At 36.5% G+C, this 19,923-nt stretch overlaps 1 protein-coding gene across 3 annotated transcripts in view; it reads right to left on the reverse strand.

Moving 5' to 3' along the window:
• TFEC (transcription factor EC) overlaps positions 1-19,923 on the reverse strand; it is a 125,953-nt gene that overhangs the window by 62,959 nt on the left and 43,071 nt on the right. The window lies entirely within an intron of this gene.

The following is a 19,923-nucleotide window of genomic DNA, read 5'->3' on the forward strand; positions in this document are numbered from 1 at the left end:
AAAAAATTCTGTGATCAGGATAGGCTCATATAATGCAATTAATTCCTCCAAATTAGGAATAACTAGAAATCATGCTAAGACCCCTAAGCTTTATTTTTTTTATTCTTACAGTAGTAATTATATACTAGAGCCTTAAGGGAGGCACTTTTGCCTCTTGAAAGCCTAGTTTTAACACTGCTGTGCTATGAGCATATTTGAATCTTCACATTCAAATACTTTCCAACATAGGAGTTGCATCCACTGCATTTTCTCTTGCACTGTATTATTCTCTTTGTAATATTAAAGGATTCACCTAACTCTTCATGAGAGGCAAGTATTGGAGGACAACAGTAATGACAAATGAGGTGTAATTAGCATGGCATTTTCCTGGTTTAATTGTTCTTTACTTGAAAGCTACAAAAATACAAGTTTTTTATTCCATTGCACAAAAGCAGATGCAAGGAGACTGAGTTCAAATGGCAGCTCACAATTTTTAGGAACAACACTGGGAGAAGTTAATAGCACTTCTGATATCACCAAGCAGGGAAGAGATCCGATACCAGAAGTTGTTCAGGGACAAAAAACATCAGACAGAAATAACACTTGGACACTGAAACAGAGTTGCCTTCTTAAGTGCTGAAGATGTCATTGCTATCCTCACAGCAAAAATTCAAAAAGAGATATTAGGACATGCACTTGCCTTTCCCTGACCTCCACTCTTGACAGGGACAACCTAGTTTCCCACCAGGCACTTGAAAATCTTGGATGGATTCAAAGGTCTACAAACAAGACAACATTCACAGAAGATTTTTTGTTGGTTTTTTTTTCATGAGAAAATTCATTTGAACCTCCAGCCAGAAAAAAATGCTTGCAAGTGGTATAAAAACCATCATGGAAGAGACCAGGAGGCAAAGGGCACAAAAAAATTGAAGGCCTGGCCCTAAGGGGGGAGGGGAGAGATGGGTTATCCACACTTCTTGGTTGGGCAAGACACATTAGCAGATCTTATATCTAAAGCATTCTCCTCAATTTTTTCCTGCTTCTGTCTTCTTCCTCAGTAATTTCCATGAGAAGTGGCTGCTCAGGATTCTTTTATCAGCATCCTTGTGCCCTTCCACATCCTGCCATCCTTTTCCCTGAGATCCAGACATCATTTCTTGTTCTTTTGTATAAGCAATACACTTTGCAAGGAGGTACAAACATTGATTACAGGGATCAGCTCCTTTCCAAAGCTAAAAATATTTCCTTTAATCGTTGTTTGAGAAATAATTGAATTTAGATGCCATTATTGTAATATATTCCTGCTATATAAAGCTTTTACCTAATAATCTCAGAGGGCTTTGTCATGGTGAATATTGTTATCTTTGGAAGACTTGGTAATAAATTTTGTATATGAAAGTTTAGGAATGAAGCTTAGATACACAGATTGTAATCCCTGAGTCTAGTTACTGCCATCCTATGCTTTTCCCTTTATGGTACCTAGAGATTTGAGAAAAAAATACTATTTTCTCTCCCAGACCAATTCAGCCCATATTTTGCTAATAGTTCCTGTAAGGCTCTGTGCAGTGCCAAATAAACCATACCAAGTTAAGATTAAAAAAAAAATACAGCAAAGACGAATCTGGATTTTGCAAAGTTTGCAGCCTTTGAGATTTTCAAGCACATCATATCAGCCAAATGAAGACCTTGCTTCAGAAAGTGTCCGGATCTTTGTCAAAGACACCTAAGGTTGCACTGAAATGCCTTTTCTTTCAGAGAACTGTGATTTGAACGGAAGCTCAGCACTTCCCTGACCGCAGGCCAGCATGAATCCAGCCCCTGGGTCCCTTCCTATGGGAACACCAGGCAGAGAGACCCTTTTCAAAGGAGGTCAGCCTTTGAAACACGAACTGACCTTCAGCAACCAAGACTCCCTTCTCTTTTGCAGGCTTTGTGCACTCTCTATTAGAAAGCAATGCAATGAGTTGTATTTTAATTCTCATCTGCTAAACGTTCTTAAAAGTCTGGAGCTGTTCCTGTTCTCACTAAAAGACAGGAACTGAGCATGTTTGAGATACACAACTGTCCCTCAGCTCCTCTTCCTCTGCATTTCCCATTTACAGTTAGTTCTGCTACCAAACCAAATCCATTTTTAGTGCATAAGAGTCATTTTGATAAACATAAGTAGAAAGTGTCAGCTCCCTTTGCATTTCAGGGAAACTTTCTGTGGTCCAAAAGGATCCAGGCTGCTGCACAGTCACATGCAGCTTTCTGCCTTTTCTCTGGAGTGCAGCTACTTGCAGGAGAGGGAGAGCAGGGAACAGGCTTCTACTGTTGTCACTTCCATCAGAGAGAAGAAAAGCAGAGGGTACCTGATGGAAAGAATGCCCTTGAGGGGATCCAGGTCCCACAGTCCAGCCTAGGATCCAGACTTGTATCCAGCTGCCTCAGCCAAAACTCCAACTCTAAATAAATTGTCTTTTTTTCCTAGTCACATAAATGGGAGCTGTTTAGTTAAGCCCCACATCATAAATACATTGTGATATCCAAAGTGAGAATAGCACTTTTCCCTGCAAGAGCATCTCCTTTTTTATGGAGGCTGATAGGTGAGAAAATGGAAAAGTTTCCAATTCATTTAAAATTTGAGTGACGGAGCTTTCTAAATCAATATTGGTGCCCTCAAATCTCAGACAAAAAAAATCTGTCAAAGGAAGAGAATGGCTGTACTCATCATTCTAGCCATCAAAGTTATTTTGATCAAGTCTGTGTGTATTTTTAATAACGATTTTCCTTCTCCCCCAAAGTCTTGTTATTCACTTGAAGGCAAAATTATACAAAAAGAGGAGCAACTTTCTGAAAAAATGTAAGAACCTCTGAGACAAGATCAATCAGTATTTTGTCAACTCAGGAACTTGAAATATATGTGTGACAGAAGGCACTCGAGCACGGCTCTTCACAATACAAGCAGTTTTTAAATATTTATTTTAACCACATATAATAGTGGCAAGACTAAAAAATCACAGTTTACTTTTTCTTTGCCATCCGTAAAAGTTATTATTATGAAGATATATATATATATATATATATATATATATATATATATATATTCATGGCATTCATGTCCTAGTGTGAACAGATGGAAAAGACTTCCTCGGTGCTATGAAAAGCCTCAGAAAGAACTGTATTTTGAACTTAACAATTCTGAAATACTCTCAAAGTGTTTCATGTATCATCTCAGTCACGCTGAGATTTCCACAAGAAACCTCTGCCAAAAGCACTTGGAATCACAAAGAGCAGAGAGCAAACATTCTGACTGACAGCTTTGTCACACTCAGCTAGGAGCACTGTTCCCAGTGCAAAGCAGTGTTTTAAAACAAACATTTAAAGTATTCTAAAATTCCAGGAAGTGTTGTTTAGAATTTACCAGAAGAAAACAATTCAATTTAACACTAATGAAGCCCTTCCTAAGCTGCAGTACTTTTGCCTATAGCACAAGCAAAGCTATTGATGAGGCACGTGTTTAACAGAGGAACCTGCTTAATAGAAGAAAACATCAAAGAACAACCACGCACAGATCAGTGACATCATTATGTCAAACAGCATGACAGCACTCAAATGGCTGAGGCTGTTTGTCATGCACCGCATTGTTGCATTTATAGCTGCATTTATACACTGGTAATTCACATATGTATTTGAATATTTAATACCTAATTGTTATTCTCTGAAATATGACTGAAATGAAAATTAAATACCACAAGTTGTATCAGAAACTTTTTCTCTAACTTTATTATTACTCAATATTCTACTGTATGATTTCACAATCATAAAACATAGTCCTCTTGAAATTAAATTCTGCATAAAGTTCACTCGAGCTCTTTCGGATGAACAGTGGCATAATGGAGATCAGAATCTGATCTGTAAGACTTACACAGAACATAGTTTCAGACTATCTCCTCACAGATTGTCAAAGGAAATGGGTAGTTTTTATGCTGCTGTGTATGACAATAAGGAGAACAATTTGCTATTTAAAACATTTACACCATTTTTTGTATTTGCTACGAACCTAAGTTCAGAATAACATCATTAACCAAGAAGAAAAATAATTTTACACCTATTTGTGTTTATAAGTAAGCTTCAAAATTTAAACCACTTCTCAAATTTCTCAGATAGTAAACCAAAAGGACAGTTTTTAGCTAAAGTGCTACACAGATTTTAACCATAAATGCAATTGTATTTACTGCAATGGTTAGGTATAACAATATTTACTAGGGTGAAATGACCTTGGCAAAAAGACAGCAGAGAAAAAATGCATATCATTCACTCTTTGAAGATGACTTCTCTAATATCCTCCTTCTTCTTCTGTTTTTTATCAAAAGCCATTCTAATTAATTATGTTCTCAACAGTTATATCAACATTTTACAACAGCATTTACACTAGAAACAAACAGAACAGAGGAGATTCCATTTCTGATTTCAGGGAAAAAAAAAAAAAACAAACAAACCAAACAAACAAACAAACAAACTCAAACTCTCAAGCAAAATTTTGCAGATCAGAAAGTTATTTTTATGGATTCAAAATAATAAATTTTGCCTTTACTGCAATGCCGCCAAAACAGGGAGAGAAAAGTCTCTAAACTTCTCCATTAGTATGCAAATAATGTCATGTACATGTGACACATGATGTCAGGAATTCTATTTCATTTCTTACAGCTGAAGGAACAGAACATGGATGTTGCTACTGTAACAGGGTTTGGAGCGGAGCTGTACCTACCTGCCCGTACCAGCTGTATTCCAGCATCGTAACCTCGGCGAACACCAAGTCCTAGGAAACTCAGAGCAAATTCGTGGATACCAACTGTTTCATGTAAGACAAAGCCTGGGACTATGCTGCTACTTTCCCTTTCAAGGGAGTGTGCTACACTCTACAACTTTTGCTTAGCCACCAGCGCTGCTACAATCATAGCTTTGTTGAAGTGTTGTGCTCTTGCAGCTAAAACCTGTTGATAATGAACCTGAACCCATTATTTTGAGTCAATGAATTGAAAGAAATAGGGCAAAGAATGAAAGCCACAGGGCCAATTACCAGCATTCTTTGATGTATTACTTGCTAGCACCCACCAAATCACTTTGTGTCTTTGTCTTGATCCCCTCTGTTATTCATTAATTATTCTGGAAGGGTTAGAGTTCAGATAGCTAATTGCACAGACAGTCTTACTTGGTGGGGATTCTCCCTACACTGACACTTTCCCCAGCTGTGCCCAGCCACCTTGCATTATGCCAATTAATCCAATTCTTGGCATTTTTGTACAGTCCTCCAGGTTCTTTTAAAGCTTTGCCTAAAATGTTTTTCTCGGGCTTGTAAACAGTGACTGAAGAAGGTTTGTGAACTGGACAGATAATGTTTACAACTGTCTTGTTCTTCCTTTCTGGAGGTCACTGGCCCTAGTGACTCTGTTTTCCTCCCCATATGCCTGTTGCTTTATTTATAAGCACGGTGCCTAGTACTCATTTTGCATTTGTAGGAATAAGAATTATCTTGAAATATTTAATTTTCAATTTCATTTTTTTCCATGCCCTCACCCACTCTTCACTTTTGTCAGAAGTGATCTTTGCTCAATTGAGAGGTAGATACCGCTTTACCTGCTAAGAGACAATTTCTAGGAGAGTGGTGTTCTAGTTAACAAAAGGAAAATACCTAATTTCTTTGTTGATCTTAGTGCTAAGAATATTTCCATGTACAAAATTCTGTAACAAAGAAGGAATGTACTTTAATGATGAGAATACAAAAAAGGGAAATAAAACCTTGACTGTTCTGCAAGGTCAAAGCTCAGGCTCCTGTTCACAAACTCAGAACTGTTGATAGGCTTCAAATTTCAGAAAAAGCAACTAAGGATTCATTGTTTTCTCTCAAAATGGTGAAGATTATGTCAGTTTCCTCAGCTTGGTCACTCATTATATGCTTGGTATTCTTCTGCCACAGATGCCCACATTCCTGTTCCAACAACCCTAGAAAATTAGTAAGTTGGGACTATAGTTTGGGGGCACAAATCAGAAGGGACAGAATTAGGACCAAGCCTAATCACAATTAGATATACCCTATTTTTTAGGTAGTTACACTGCAGGCAGTTTCAGGTCCTCACAGACACTTCTGTGTGTCTGGGAACTGTGTAATCAATGGCTTTACCTGAAAAGTTGGAATGTAAAGAAAAGAGGTCCTCAGAGAGTACTGTGAGCTGAAGTATGCACAGGCAAGAGGTCCTTTAAGAAAGCAGTCTTAAATAACCAGGAAACAGCAGCCACAGAGAACACCCTCTAATTATTTTAAATTATTATTAGCAGTACCTAAGTAATTATCCAACTATGTAATTATTCTTTTCCAGAGACACCAGTTAGCTAATAAAATTGTACTGGAGACCTTAAAGTGCATACTAAAAATTTACCCCAGGAATGTCATCCTCAAATTATCCCAAACAAATAATACAATGCATGAAATGTGAATGCTGAAGTTCAAGGTAGGGAGGAAAAATAAGGTTTTGCAATAAATCTGTTTTATAAAAAATTAGCAGTGTTTTAGCACTTCAGGTGATCTGACTGCTAATCTCCATTTGCAGATAAGAGAAATCCAATATCCTTCAAGCAACCAGGTCAAAAGAACAGTTCAATAATTACAGGAGTCTTACATTAGAATCTGTAAAACACCCAGGAGCATAGGTTAGTTGGAGAAGATTAAAGAAAGAAAGTTTGTTTATAGATTTCATTTTTCTGCCACAAGAATCTAAATAAGCTTAAGATGGTGCTTCTTCCCCTGTACAAAGTCCAAAGAGAAAGTTATTACCCACAGCTCTGTGTGACAAGTTATACTTAGCATTTGTACTCAGAACCACTCAAGCTCCATCTTCAGGTGAACAATGTGCAAAATATTTCTGTTAGTCCAAACAAAATACAATCTCCAACCACACTCCATAGACTGACCTGTTGCTTGGACTACTGCAAACTCATCATCCATGAATCTGGAGTTATTATGTGTTCCATTTAAACTTGTCTCTTTTAGCATCCAAACTAAAAACCAGAGAGATCTGTGAAGTAATTTACTTTTCATAGTTGTGTCCATATGGAACTTTTGCACTCCATGAATTGACTTTTTCCTCATTAAATATAGCCCGAACATAAGGTTTTGTCTCATTAATATGTAATTCAGATAAAGCAGGTGTAAACTATTTCTCTTGAAAGAAGTGTAATTTTAATGTCTGAAAATTAATGTGGTTTATACAAATAGGAGAATGTTGTCTAAATCCAAAGCAGAAGAGTACTTTACAACAATGGCGCAGAGCTGGGCTTGTGATACTATAGTCAAAAATTCAACAGACTAAAACAGTCCCAATTAATCATTCCTTAAAAGAGAGATTTATGCTATATCCATAAACCACCAAAATTGGTTTTGTAAAATCCAGCCACCAAATTCTGACTGCCTTGATAATGCTGAGTATATCACATAAATGGGGAGCCACCATATATTGTGCTACCAGGAGCTGTGCTGAGAACCATTTTGGCCAGGCAGAGGAAGGTAGGAAGACCTCTGATCTTCAGGGATCTTGCCTCAGGATGCTGTTCACAGAAGACTAGACACATTCCAGCCTGTGGCTGCTCTCTCCCAGTAGTTTCTCCTCTCTCCCTTGAAAAATGTATCTGATACAATTCTTACAATGCTGTTAAATTGAGGCAATATTTTCTGGGGCATCTGACCACACAAGTTGACACCTCACTCAGCTGGAGCCCATCACAGCATTTAAAGCAGAGATAATATCACCAATTCTGGACAAGACAGTGGAGAATTTACAGTTTCCGTGCACAAGATAATTTCTATATGCCAGTTTCCTAAATTTCTACATATTGCTTTTCTACACTGAAGAAGCCAATTAAATTTACTTTGTACAGAGTCCTAATTTTTCAGGTAGATTTCATTTTTACAGGAATGTTTTAGAACCCCCAGAGCTAAGAATGTCTCTTTATTTCAGAGAACTGAGAACATTTTGTTTCAGATATAGCTTCAGCTATTTTTAATGCAGAAAAGTAAAATATCAGCCAAAGTATTTAAACAAACATACAACTTCAGTATCTGCATTGAATGATTACTGCTATCCTTTCCACTTTATTTTCTATGCTGATGGATTTGACATTGAAACTTCCAAAGTTTAAAATGTGCTTTCTGTCAATAAAGTCTTTTAAAGCTGTAAGGCCCTTAAGGAAGCAGCTCGCTATGTCTGTATAATGTTTTGCACACTGGGGCACTGATCTGGTGGAACAAATCAGAATTATCCAATAACTTCTGACTACAACCTGTTTTAGTCACAGTAGAGGCTTCTGAAAATGCTCTGTTGCTGAAGTCAATATCAGTCCCTTACAACTTCCACAGGAGCAGCCCAGTGCAAAGCTCTGTCACAAATCCCATACTACATGTGGTAGCTAAGTTTGGAAGTCTTCTAGATTCTTTTGTCTATGTCCAAACCTGTATGAAATGTAAATTATTTTCTTCCTGAGTAATCAGAAGGAACAGGAACTCATATTATTATAGCTAACAGATTAATATTCAACCTCCACATCAGAACACTAATAAAAGGCCAGCATGAACCACGACATAAGCTGAACTTGCACCACATATGGAATACAGCAGGGAACAGAAATAGGAGATGATTGCCTACAAGAAAAATTGATTTGAGCTTGAAAAAAAACACAAACAGCAACAAAACTGCTTAGAGAAAAAGTAGCTATTCTCAACTAGACTCTTAACTGTATATAAAATATGTTGCCCCGGTAGACTAAAACCTGAGCATCTGAACTCTGTAAGAACTGAAAATTATTAAGCTAAAAAATACCTCTTTTTCCAAAGTGGAAAGAAGTTAGATCTCTTGTCAATAATGTGATAAATAAATACATTAAAGTGTTCTATCAAACTATTTTCTTCATTTCATTTAAAATGCTGCAGTCCAAGGCCAGCTATATGTTAAAAACTGCAAGATTGATTCTGAAATTAGTCACAATAATTCATCTTTTTACTTTCAGTAATACAATCCAGAAATTGTGCATTTTCTCCGGGAATTGCATCTTATTTTAGATTCTCTCTCTTTTCCAGTAAGATGATGATGATGATCATCATCAATATCATATATTTTCCATGAGCTTTTCTGCACTGAACAGGACTTCACTGAAGTAGATAAGAGACCTCAAGTGTTCAGATAATAAGATATTGAAACCCTGCAAGCTTAGCAAAAAAATAGAAAACCCGGTTCAAAATTCAACACTCTAGGCAAAAAACGCTGATTTGTTACACTACCCTAAAAACCTGTAGTGCAGAAATAGACATAGAGGATAAGCCTCAAAATGAGTGTGAGCTGAAATATGATAAATAAAATATTTCCATAGTGTCTCTTATCATGAGAATTTTACTTTACACAGTATAATTTGAATGTTCCATATGAACAAGCTCTTCCATGAATAGTGAAACAATAAACTGCTGTTTCCCACAGATTCTGCTTTATTTCCCTTAAAGCTTTCTCTCCCAAGACTCCAAGTTACCCAGTTTTGGATTGTTTTCCATGACCGCTGCACTGCACTTTCCAAGAGGTGATCACATCTCCTGCCAGGGAAGGGAGCTTTCAGCACATGGGCTCCTTCCTGAGCCCACATAAACCCAAGCATCCCCACTCATCTGCTGCCCTTGCTCATTGCTCTGCAGACTCATTTAGAGCTATCTTTTCCCATTGTACAGTTTATGCTTTTTTCCCCCATCTGCTTGTGGATTTCTGTGACACCTCAATGCAGTTCTACTGAAACTGGACTGCAGGAGCAAAGACATTGAGGTGGAAGGAAAGGAAGGTTTATGAGGAGCAAACAGACAGAAACAGCCATCAAAACATGCCCCATTTCTTCAGGAAGCTATGCTAAAAATGATCAAATATTGCTGCCTTGGGAAAGCAATGGATGCCACTTTGAACTTCCCAGAACACTGTTTCATGCTGAGGCATATTCAAAAGGTTTCTATGTATTGAATACAGAATTACCTAAGGAAGCACTCACCCTATAGGTGATAACAAGAAAGTCTAGATTTCTACAGTGTACCCCCTTATTAAAACAAAAATCGAATATATTTATTGATTCTGAGTTTGCAGGAATTTTAGGATTTTTAATCCAAAACTCTCAACTGATTTCAGAGAAGTTACAAAGTCAAAATGGTATCCTTTGGATCCCAGGAAAACTACAAGACCTCACATCTGCAACAATATGAAGATGAGACAATACAGAAGGAATAATGATCTTGCTCTTTCAACAAATATTATTTTTTTAAAAATTGTATTTTCTCATAATATGAAGAAATCTTGTGAAACAACTCTCCAATTTTAACATTGATTGAAAGGCAGAAAACAGGTATGATAGGAAATATGACTTCATTGGGTTTAATATGTAGTACATGTAGAAGGCAGAAAAGGATGGCATGTAGGAACAATGGCATGAAGGAGAAAAGGGGTAGCAAGGAGAAAAAATCTGATGCAGTAAAAGTGATATAAAAAATAGTGGCGGGGAAACAAGTTATAAAACCTTTTGAATATTAGACTTGAATCAGTCTACACTAAAGTGGATTTCTAGCAGGTGATCAGAAGCTCCAATCATTTTTGTTAAATTTCTGAAGTAGGATTTTCTCAAATTATACCATCAGTGTCTCGTATGATCCAGTTTCTGACTAATATCTAATAATTGAAATTGCAGTGACTTGCCTAGTGAATTAAAAATGTATATTGTGTTTGTGAAAGTCTTGAAGAGCACCATTTAATATTTCACCTGGAATATTCCCTTTTCAGTGAGTGTTTCAGAAATATTTTCTGAAAGTGCTAACACACATTATGAACTAAGGAGCCACCAAGTAATTGAATGAGCTGAATCCCTGCATACAGCCAACACTGGCAGCAAGGAAGCTGCATAAAATAATTTGCTTATATTTGGAGGAACACCATGAAGCTAAAAAGAAAATCCACATTCATCTTACCACTGTGAAAAAAGTAATTGTAGAAAAAATAATTGATAATGTTCTTCAGATTAAGTAGCTGAATATTGTTGACACTTCAGAGAGTTTAGGTATTGCTGATGAAAAGTAAAAATTATATATTCACCTGTTTGCTATGTAATTAACTCACTAATTAACTGAAATCATGGACATTGAATTTCCCAGTCATAAAGCCATTTTGAGAATATCAGCTTAATGTGCCTCATCTAACACCTGACCTAGTGCAAATGTATTAAACAGTGTATCACAGCTACCTCAACAGCAATCATAGCCTGCTTGTCTGTTTGATTACCAGGTGCCTACTTCTGTAATAAAACAGCATAAATAAGAAGGGAGCAGGCATTTGGGAGCACTAGTTCAGTGCTCATATGCATATTTATGGTGTCATATTCAGTGAAGTGACAATGGACCACTCCTCACAGCTTTTGACATTGATATATACACTTCCACACATACATATAGAATGTCTTTCAGGCAGGTATATTTATGTTTACAGGGAGTCATAGGTGTATTTATATATTAAGTGTACCAAATTATCAGGGGAAAAGGGTTGAAAAGAGCCTAGTCCTTCTAGTAAATTCTCTTATTATTTTTGAGAATAAAGTCCAGTTAAGCCTCATTTCCCCCAAGTCTGAGTTCCATGGATAAGGCTTTAGTATGTTTTTTTTTTTTTTAAACAATGGGCATAATGCAGAAAAAGATGTTTCTGTCTGCAGCAGATCATCACATTTTTAGAAGCAATACTGCTGCTATCACAAGAGTGGCCCATTAACTGGAGCACAGCAGTGAGGGAATCACTTCTGAAATGTCATCAGCAGTTCTTTTGGTAGAAACTGTGCTTAAAATAGCCCTGTACACACTGAGGCCCGACTTGATATAAAGATTTCAAATAAGAGCACAGAAAAGGTTCATGGTTTTGTTTGGGGCTTTTTCATTTTACATGTGTTCAATTTTATTCAAAAAGACACAGGGCTCTAAAGAGCTGGATTCTCCTAAATTTTTATTGCCTATGATCCAAAATAATACCTTCCATAGCACTTTTTTTAATAATGCTTTAAATACAAATCAGTGGAGTGTCTGATCAGACCAAGTCTCTTGAAAGTATCACTGGCTGGAATGCTTTAAAAATGTTTTCAAGCTATTTTTCTATCTGAACACAGAATGAATCTTCATGTAAAATTCTGCTCCTGTAGACTGGATATAAAGCTCAATAAAGTCAAAAAGCCACCAGTGGGTTTTGAAATTGGTCCCAGGTCTTCTGGTTTACAGGTGGCAATCCTTAACCAACCTGCAGGGAAGTGATATTTGTTTTACTGCAGAACTACTGTTGAAATTTTTTACATTGGGGATGCACAAGATAGTTAACACACAACATCTAATATGAAGTATTTTGTGTTTGATATCAAAAGACATCGCGTTACCAATTCATCTTGACTACCAGTGGTCAGTGTAAGATAAGCACAATGTCAGGCAGGTCATAAAGCTGTCTATATCACTATCCTAAAAGATGCTTTGGCATCTCACAGTCATTTGTAGAGCAGTATTTGTAGTAGTCCTGCTGTGAAAGAATGAAATGCACATTACTGACTTGAAGGGGAGAAAAGACTTCATGATTCACTGGGCTACAAGAGAAGTGGACTCAGTCTCTAGAGGAAGATCATCTGGGTTGCAAGAAGAATAGTTCCATGGTTATCTGTGACACAAAGACATTAAAGACTCAGGTGCAATTTCCTACCTGAACTTGAGTCCCTGGATAATTTTGAGCATTCATCACAAGTGACATTCATCTCTAAGAGGAATTTTTCTAGTCTGCATTATGAAAAAGTCTGTCTTTTGGACAATAGGAAGAGAAAAGATCTCCAGAATGAGAATCACTTTTCAGATACCCCTGAGAGACTTCATAAAAAAGCAGGAATTTTTTTCTTTTCATTCCTCTGGACATGTTCCTCTCTTATGGTTCATCACAGAAGGAGACTTGAGCAATGAACTTTAATTAGATGCCTATTATTTACATCACTAAAAAGCTGGATCCATGTAGGCATTTATGGAAGCTAAACCTTATACTATGAGAAAACGAATTTGTGTCTCTGCAAAAAAATTCTTACCTGCAAGATGTGACACCTTCCTCACAGTCAGACTGTGCGGGGTGAAACATTACAATTTATAGGATATTGTCAAAATGTCAGTGGAGGCCAGAAAATTGCTGCTGGAGTCAATGACCCCCAACCCCCAAAAGGTATGAACTGAATGCTGGTATTCAAATCTTGTTGGCATTTTTACTAACTGAAGAAAAAATCTAGAGGGAAGTAATCCTGGAGTTTGAATGAACTAGATGATTCTTTAAGCATTATGTATGAAATATATTTTAACTATCAATATTATTACTTAAGCCACAAAATCTGCATTTTCAGTACTTCAGATACTTATTTGTATCCAGTTCAATTGAATTTTTCAAGGCAAAATTCTCACTAAGTCAGTTGGAGGTTGTAGTAGCAATATTTTTTTTTTCATTCTCTGTGTGTTAGATACCATAGTTTATCTCAGAACTTAATGCAATCTATTTTTTAGTTATTCACACCCTTTATTCTGTAACTATAGTCTCCCTCTTTCGATATTAGAAAGGCAGGACACAGTTCAATTGTTAATGGTCTAGATATAAACAAAAAGTCGAGTTTGTTCTTTAGAAATATATCTATGATTTGTAAGAGCTTATATTTACCATGCAGTTCCAACCCAAGTATTGGTCTCATAATCTTTTGCAGAAAAAAAAAAAAAAGAAAGAAACCTTTTGTTTGCTTTAGAGAGCAATTGAGTTTTCTTCTGCATAAGGAACTGACTGCAACTACAGTTGTGTCAATGCACCTCACAAAGTTACCAGGCCTTCATGGAGCTACTTTTGGTCTGAACTTGCAAGGTCTTTGAAGGTAACAAACTCTGAAGTAAATTTATATAAAGTAATAATGGAGAAAATTTGCAAATAAATCAAAAGTTTTGATTATCTGTGCATTTTACTGAAATCATAGTACACAGAGCAAGTGCTTAGAATCAAATATCTCAGTTTGGAACCAGATTTGCTACCATTGCTATTTATGCATTTTGGTCAAATGATCAGTTTAGACTATCTTCAATACTCATAGGATCGAAAACGCTTTCAACAGAAAAAATAATCAATTGTTATCACAATTTGTCATCTCTAATGTAAACTGAGTGGTGGAAATGCAGTATTTCAAGCTGTGTCCACTTTGCTGGTTTCAGTGTTGTTATCCCTAATTTTTCATATCGTCTTTCTTTATTTCCATATTTTGATCTCCCTGCTTGTTTACTCTGACTTCCAACATTGCATCTTATCATTTTTCTTCCTCTCAAACCTTTTTTTCACATGGTTTTTGTGATATTTCAACAACAAGATACAGTTCTGAAATGACTCCTGCATTCTGGTCTCCATCCAGTTTGATCTCAAATGATTGATTACAGCAATCCCCAGTGTATATTAATGAATATGCTCTATAGGTATGATTAAAGACAGAGCCTGTAATTCCCAATGCATAAAATTCAAAAAAATAGACAAAATAAAACTTGGAGAAATTCTTTGTTAACTGGCGTTCCAAATACTGTTTAGTCAGGGGTAGAAATAATTTCCAAAGCCCCTAAGTCAATGGGCATTTTTCTTTTCATTTCTTTGACCTTTGAAAAAGTTCACCATTTTTGTCTTTGAACCAATGTACAAATAAATGAACTTGATTAGGGATCTGATATCAAAGGGATCATCTTTGTCCTGGGTGGTCTTTGTCCTTATTTTCCATCATAAGCAATTAATCCACCATTGTGTGCATGCCTTATGAGATGTTCTGCCTTAAAAGCAGAGTCATTTAAAAACTACTCAAATTCAAAACATCATCTAAAACCACAGTTATCTGTAAAAGTCTAAATGGAAGATTTGGAACAAAATAGCTCCTGGGCTAGAGTCTTGTGTGCTGTATTAACCTGGAGCTAAATTTTACGGTGCAGGTACTTAACCTGCAAGGAAAATTTCATAATGGGAATACTGAGAATACCTGTGGCTATAACCAGTACTACTGGGCCCCAGTATAATATTTCATTTACATTTCTTACAAAGCAATTCTTGTCAATCTTGCTGCATGAATGAAAAATCTCATCCCATAGTCTCCAATTCACTACCCTCATGAACTCATAAAAAGGTCTTTTAACCACTGCTGTGATTTTCAAGTGGAAATAATAAAATGGCAAGAGTTAAATATTAATATTCAGTTCTTACACTGTGCTTTTCTTTGATACCAATTACAACTTGAACTTCACCTAACTCAAAAAGACTGCAGACTTCTCTCAATTAGCAGTAATAGGATTAATACATAGCTTTGGAATTGAAGATTTAAATAGAAAAAAAAAAAAAAACCAAAAAAAAAACTTGGCAAATGTACACTACATGTACCAAATTAATCTCAAAGTAAATATGCAGCCTTGGGTGAAATAAGTGGAATGTGGAATGTTAGAGATGTGGGGGTTATTGTGGTTTTTCTGCTCTCTTGACAACTTCTGCAGGTAGCATTGCTTTGAAAATTATCATGGCTGTAGAATAAACACTACCTTTTCTTCCTTATGTTTATGGCCACTAGAAAGTTGCTGCAATTCACAACAAGTATTCTCCTTTGTAGAGCACCAAAGCTTATTCTGTTTATTAGAGTTGTCTCCACTATCACTTTTTATGGTTTGCAGTTTTGTGAGTTTCAAGCAATCTCACAGATTCAAATAATTGCATTTAAATAGCTGTGTCCTGAGAAAGGATAAAATATTTGGTGAAAAGTGTTGTATGGACGAAAGTGTTTTTGTACTACAGAATGAACAGCAGGCAACTGACTTGATGGAATATAATTCTTGTATTTCTTTACGCATGTTGAGTTGTTTGTGGTTAATTTGCATTTGATGGGCAATGATTGACTTAATTCACCCTGCATTTTGAGTAACTACCTGTACATAGTATTATACAATGGCCTGAAGATGACTCTGTTTTAAGGTGTACATTTGACGTCTGAAAAAAAAAATTTTAATATCCTAAAATTCCCCGTTAAATCAAAAAATACTGACGTCAGTTGTAAAGGGCTGTTTATATTCTTTTCTCAGAGGAAAATATGAGATACTCAATCGTGTTTTACTGACCAAAGCTCATACAGCAGAACATCTGAAGTGTAACTAAACCAATACAGAACCAGCTGTGAGTCAGGACAGATGGAATTGACAAGTTTAGTTTTTTATTTCCTTCCAGCTATTGGAGAAATCAAGACCAAGGTTGACCACAGGTTTCTGTTGACAATAACCATGTGCTTCATTTCTGGAAAAATGCACTTCAGGAAATACCAGAGAATTACTAAGGGCCCCTTTTCAAAATAGTACAGGAAGATGCTACACAGATTTGAAATGAGCATGCATATTTCAGAAGTCTGGCCCTTGACTTATAACAAAAAAAAAAAAAAAAGAAAAGAAAGAGAAGCACTTTCCTGGGTAAAGTTGAGGTTTGCTTCATAATTCAGTTAATTAAGAAAAAAATTTCCTGGGAGTCAATATAGCAGCAATCATTATGAGGAAAGACTGTAGTCAAGATCACAGATCAACAAGTGTTTAGAATAAAAGGAGCAGAAACACCATGAAGTGAAAAGTGTGAGATCTCTTAAATCTTATTGGTGTCAGCCTCTCTTGTTTTGCTGGGCTTGCAGGTAACCCCAGATAAAATATAATATCTTGACACTTGCAATCATATTTCTGTTTGACTTCAGCTACCTGTAGAGGCTATTTGGGGCTTCCATTCATTTCAATATGTTCATCTCACTCCAATAAATGAAGATAACCCAATATCAATTAATTTATACATTTTAATGATTCAATCTTTTATTTGTAGCTCAAACCTTTAATGTCCCACCTACAAAAAAATATATATTGCTTTCCCAAGTTTTGAAGTGCTGGTGTCCACAAGTTCTAGACCTTTGCTCAGAAATAAATAATGCATGGAAGCTAATTCAATTATAATATAGCTATTAATTAACCTAATTTTGTTTGGTACTGCTCAGAAAACAGACAGGCTCATCTGTGGGAAGCACACTGAACCTTGGGAGATGGCTGGAAATATTCTTGAAAGAATAGCTGAGATGCATTGCCACTAGGGTTAGGCTAGAAAATGGCAGCTGAGATAAGCAACATTCTCCCTCTACAGAGATGGATCACAACACAGCCCAAGGTGTCCAGCACAGCCAAAAGGAAATCTCACTTAATTCTCCCTAGAGTTTGATTTAAAATTTCCCTAATTTCCCCTTTATAAAACAGAGGATCACCTAATAACTTTTTATGATGTGTCCAGATGCAGAAATGGCCTACACATGAAAAATATGGACTGTAGAAGTTGATCTGGACAGGACTGAAACCAAAAAACTGCACTTTGGTGAGGAGCAGAGAAGGATGGGATGAACGTGCAGGCTCTAGCCATTTAGAGATGGTTGTCATTCTTTATGAAGATTAAGGACTTGTAGCTTTGCATTCCTACATTAATCCAAAGGCCAGCCAATGTACAAGCTGCCAGAGTATAGACTTCCAGACCCTGCACTTTTGATCAGAGCCTTGAGCAATATGAGCTCCCATTTCTACCCTGCACTTTTCTGGCTTTACACTGTGAACATTAATGGCAGATATGCAAAACTGACTTTAAATTTCTCTAGAAAACATTTGAGAACAAAAAGAACAGTAATGAGCACGGTTGAAGAGGATTCTCTCATGCAGCCATTGGCCAGTTTACTTGCATATTGAAAGAATATAACTATATGAATCCTTTTCAAGCTTAGAAAACTCTTATAGGTAAAGGTAAGAGTCATGCACATATAACTTGCTTAAGATCTATACATGTTTCAGAGCAAATGTAAGGCTCACAGAATAGTGAATGAGGGGTTTTTTTATTCTAAATATCTTCATACTGTTGAAAAGAAAACAAATAATCCTGATTTGTTTCTAGGGAAATAAGGGAACCATATAAACTACAGGGAATTTTAGCCCAGCATGCAGTGATTTACATATTTTTTATAAAATTTGGAGTTGAAGTCACAAGTAAATCAACTGTTGTTAAAATTATAACTTTTTCCCTGTTATGTCCAAGTCGGATCTATGTCATCAGTTCTCACTTCTATGACTAATGTAAAATTCAGACACAATTTCCAGTTGGAAAGAAAACTATTTCTGCCATGTCTTCTTCCCTTATTTTTTAACTCAGTGACAATTCTGATATCCAAAGTGACAACTAATTGCCTTGACAATTAAATAGTATTGCCACAGTACAGCCTTTATGCATTGGTCCTAATGTCAGATGAAGCTCAACTACTCACTTCAGCAGATGCTAATTTCAGCTGAACACTACCAGATATTCAGAGGGAGAATTTTTGCTTTAAATAAGATTAATCTCAGAAATTAAGCGTGGGATTCCCTCTTATAAAAAAGGCCATTTGTTATTCATTAAATCTGAATTACTGGTTTAACAAACACTTGTATAAGTATCATTAATATTATCTGTTATGTAATTACTAATGTAGTGTATAATACTTAATATCTCAGTCAGGTCTCTTCAAAATTCAATTACTATAGCTCTTGTCATAGAGACTAGCACTGCTCTTTGAAAGCTCCTTTTTTTCCCTAGTGACCCTTCAGCTTGACTACTTCGTCTTTGGCTGCCATTTGTCAGTTCAGGAATAGTTTGACTGTCAAGAGAAGTGTAGATTTATATTGGAATCCTAACACCCGTCATGATCCTCACCTTTCCACTGAAGTCAGTAGGAAGCTGGGAATCCTGTAATGCTTTTAATCCTGGGCCAGCATTTCAATAAATGCTGATCTCTTTCCAAGTCTGTGGAACTTCTCTTTGCTGCAGCTGACAAGAAACTGAGTCTCCTTTCATTAACACTGGAAAAGCCTGAACATCCTCAAGGTAGAGATAGCAGTGTTTGCACCTTTGCTCTCTAATTACAACTGCAATGTCTTTGTTAATTCTGTTTGGGACCTGTTCATGTTCTTCACAGAAAGGAAAAAAAAAGCTTATCTCTTGCAAATGGGTTCCTCCCCTACATGCACCACCCATTAAACAGCACAGGGTTGTCAAAACAAAAGTTTTACAGGACTCTCTCAAGCTATAATTTAATTCATAAAATTGATACACTTAGGAATCGTGGTGGACACTAAGCCCAGAAGTCATGGAAGAGTTCATATTTTTGTTGTTGAAGCCTTTGACAACTAGAAGAATGCAGCTGTTTGCAAAATGCTGATTTTGAACTGTCCCAGGACCCTGTAATTTCCAAGGGGGGTGAGGGGCATCATTCATAGGCATAGGCTAAAACTGTGCCAGGGACTCTCCTAACAGCAGGACTGCCTGGACGTGTCCTAGGCATAGTTAAATATACAGGTGTGGATAGACTGCTCACTACTGCTCGGGGTGCTGAGCTGAGAATACATGGGAAGAAATCAGGACACCCTGTGATTAAACCACGACTGGTTCTCTTCTTACATCTGTCTTCCACACTTTGCCTACTTCATATCAAGAATCACAGCAGACTTTAAAAAGAACCACCCTTACAATAGACAGCTTCAAGTCTTTAAAAGGTTGTTACCTGCAATTCTGATTTTGAGACAAAAATCAAATTTTGATTCAGCATTAATGCTCCCTCCAGCTACTGAAGGCAATGGACCTGCTGAACATACTTTGTGAATCGCAGTTACATCAGTGATTTCCATACCACAGGAATTATCGCACAGAAGTAGGTTAACAGCTGTGCTCAGATGTGTAGAGGTGTGTGCCAGAATAGACATAGCAAAAAAAAAAAAAAAAAAGTCTAAAAAAATGAAAAAAAATTATGAGGTAAATGGGA

This window comes from Haemorhous mexicanus, chromosome 5 (assembly GCF_027477595.1).
Source record: "Haemorhous mexicanus isolate bHaeMex1 chromosome 5, bHaeMex1.pri, whole genome shotgun sequence".
Classification (NCBI taxonomy): Eukaryota; Metazoa; Chordata; class Aves; order Passeriformes; family Fringillidae; genus Haemorhous; species Haemorhous mexicanus.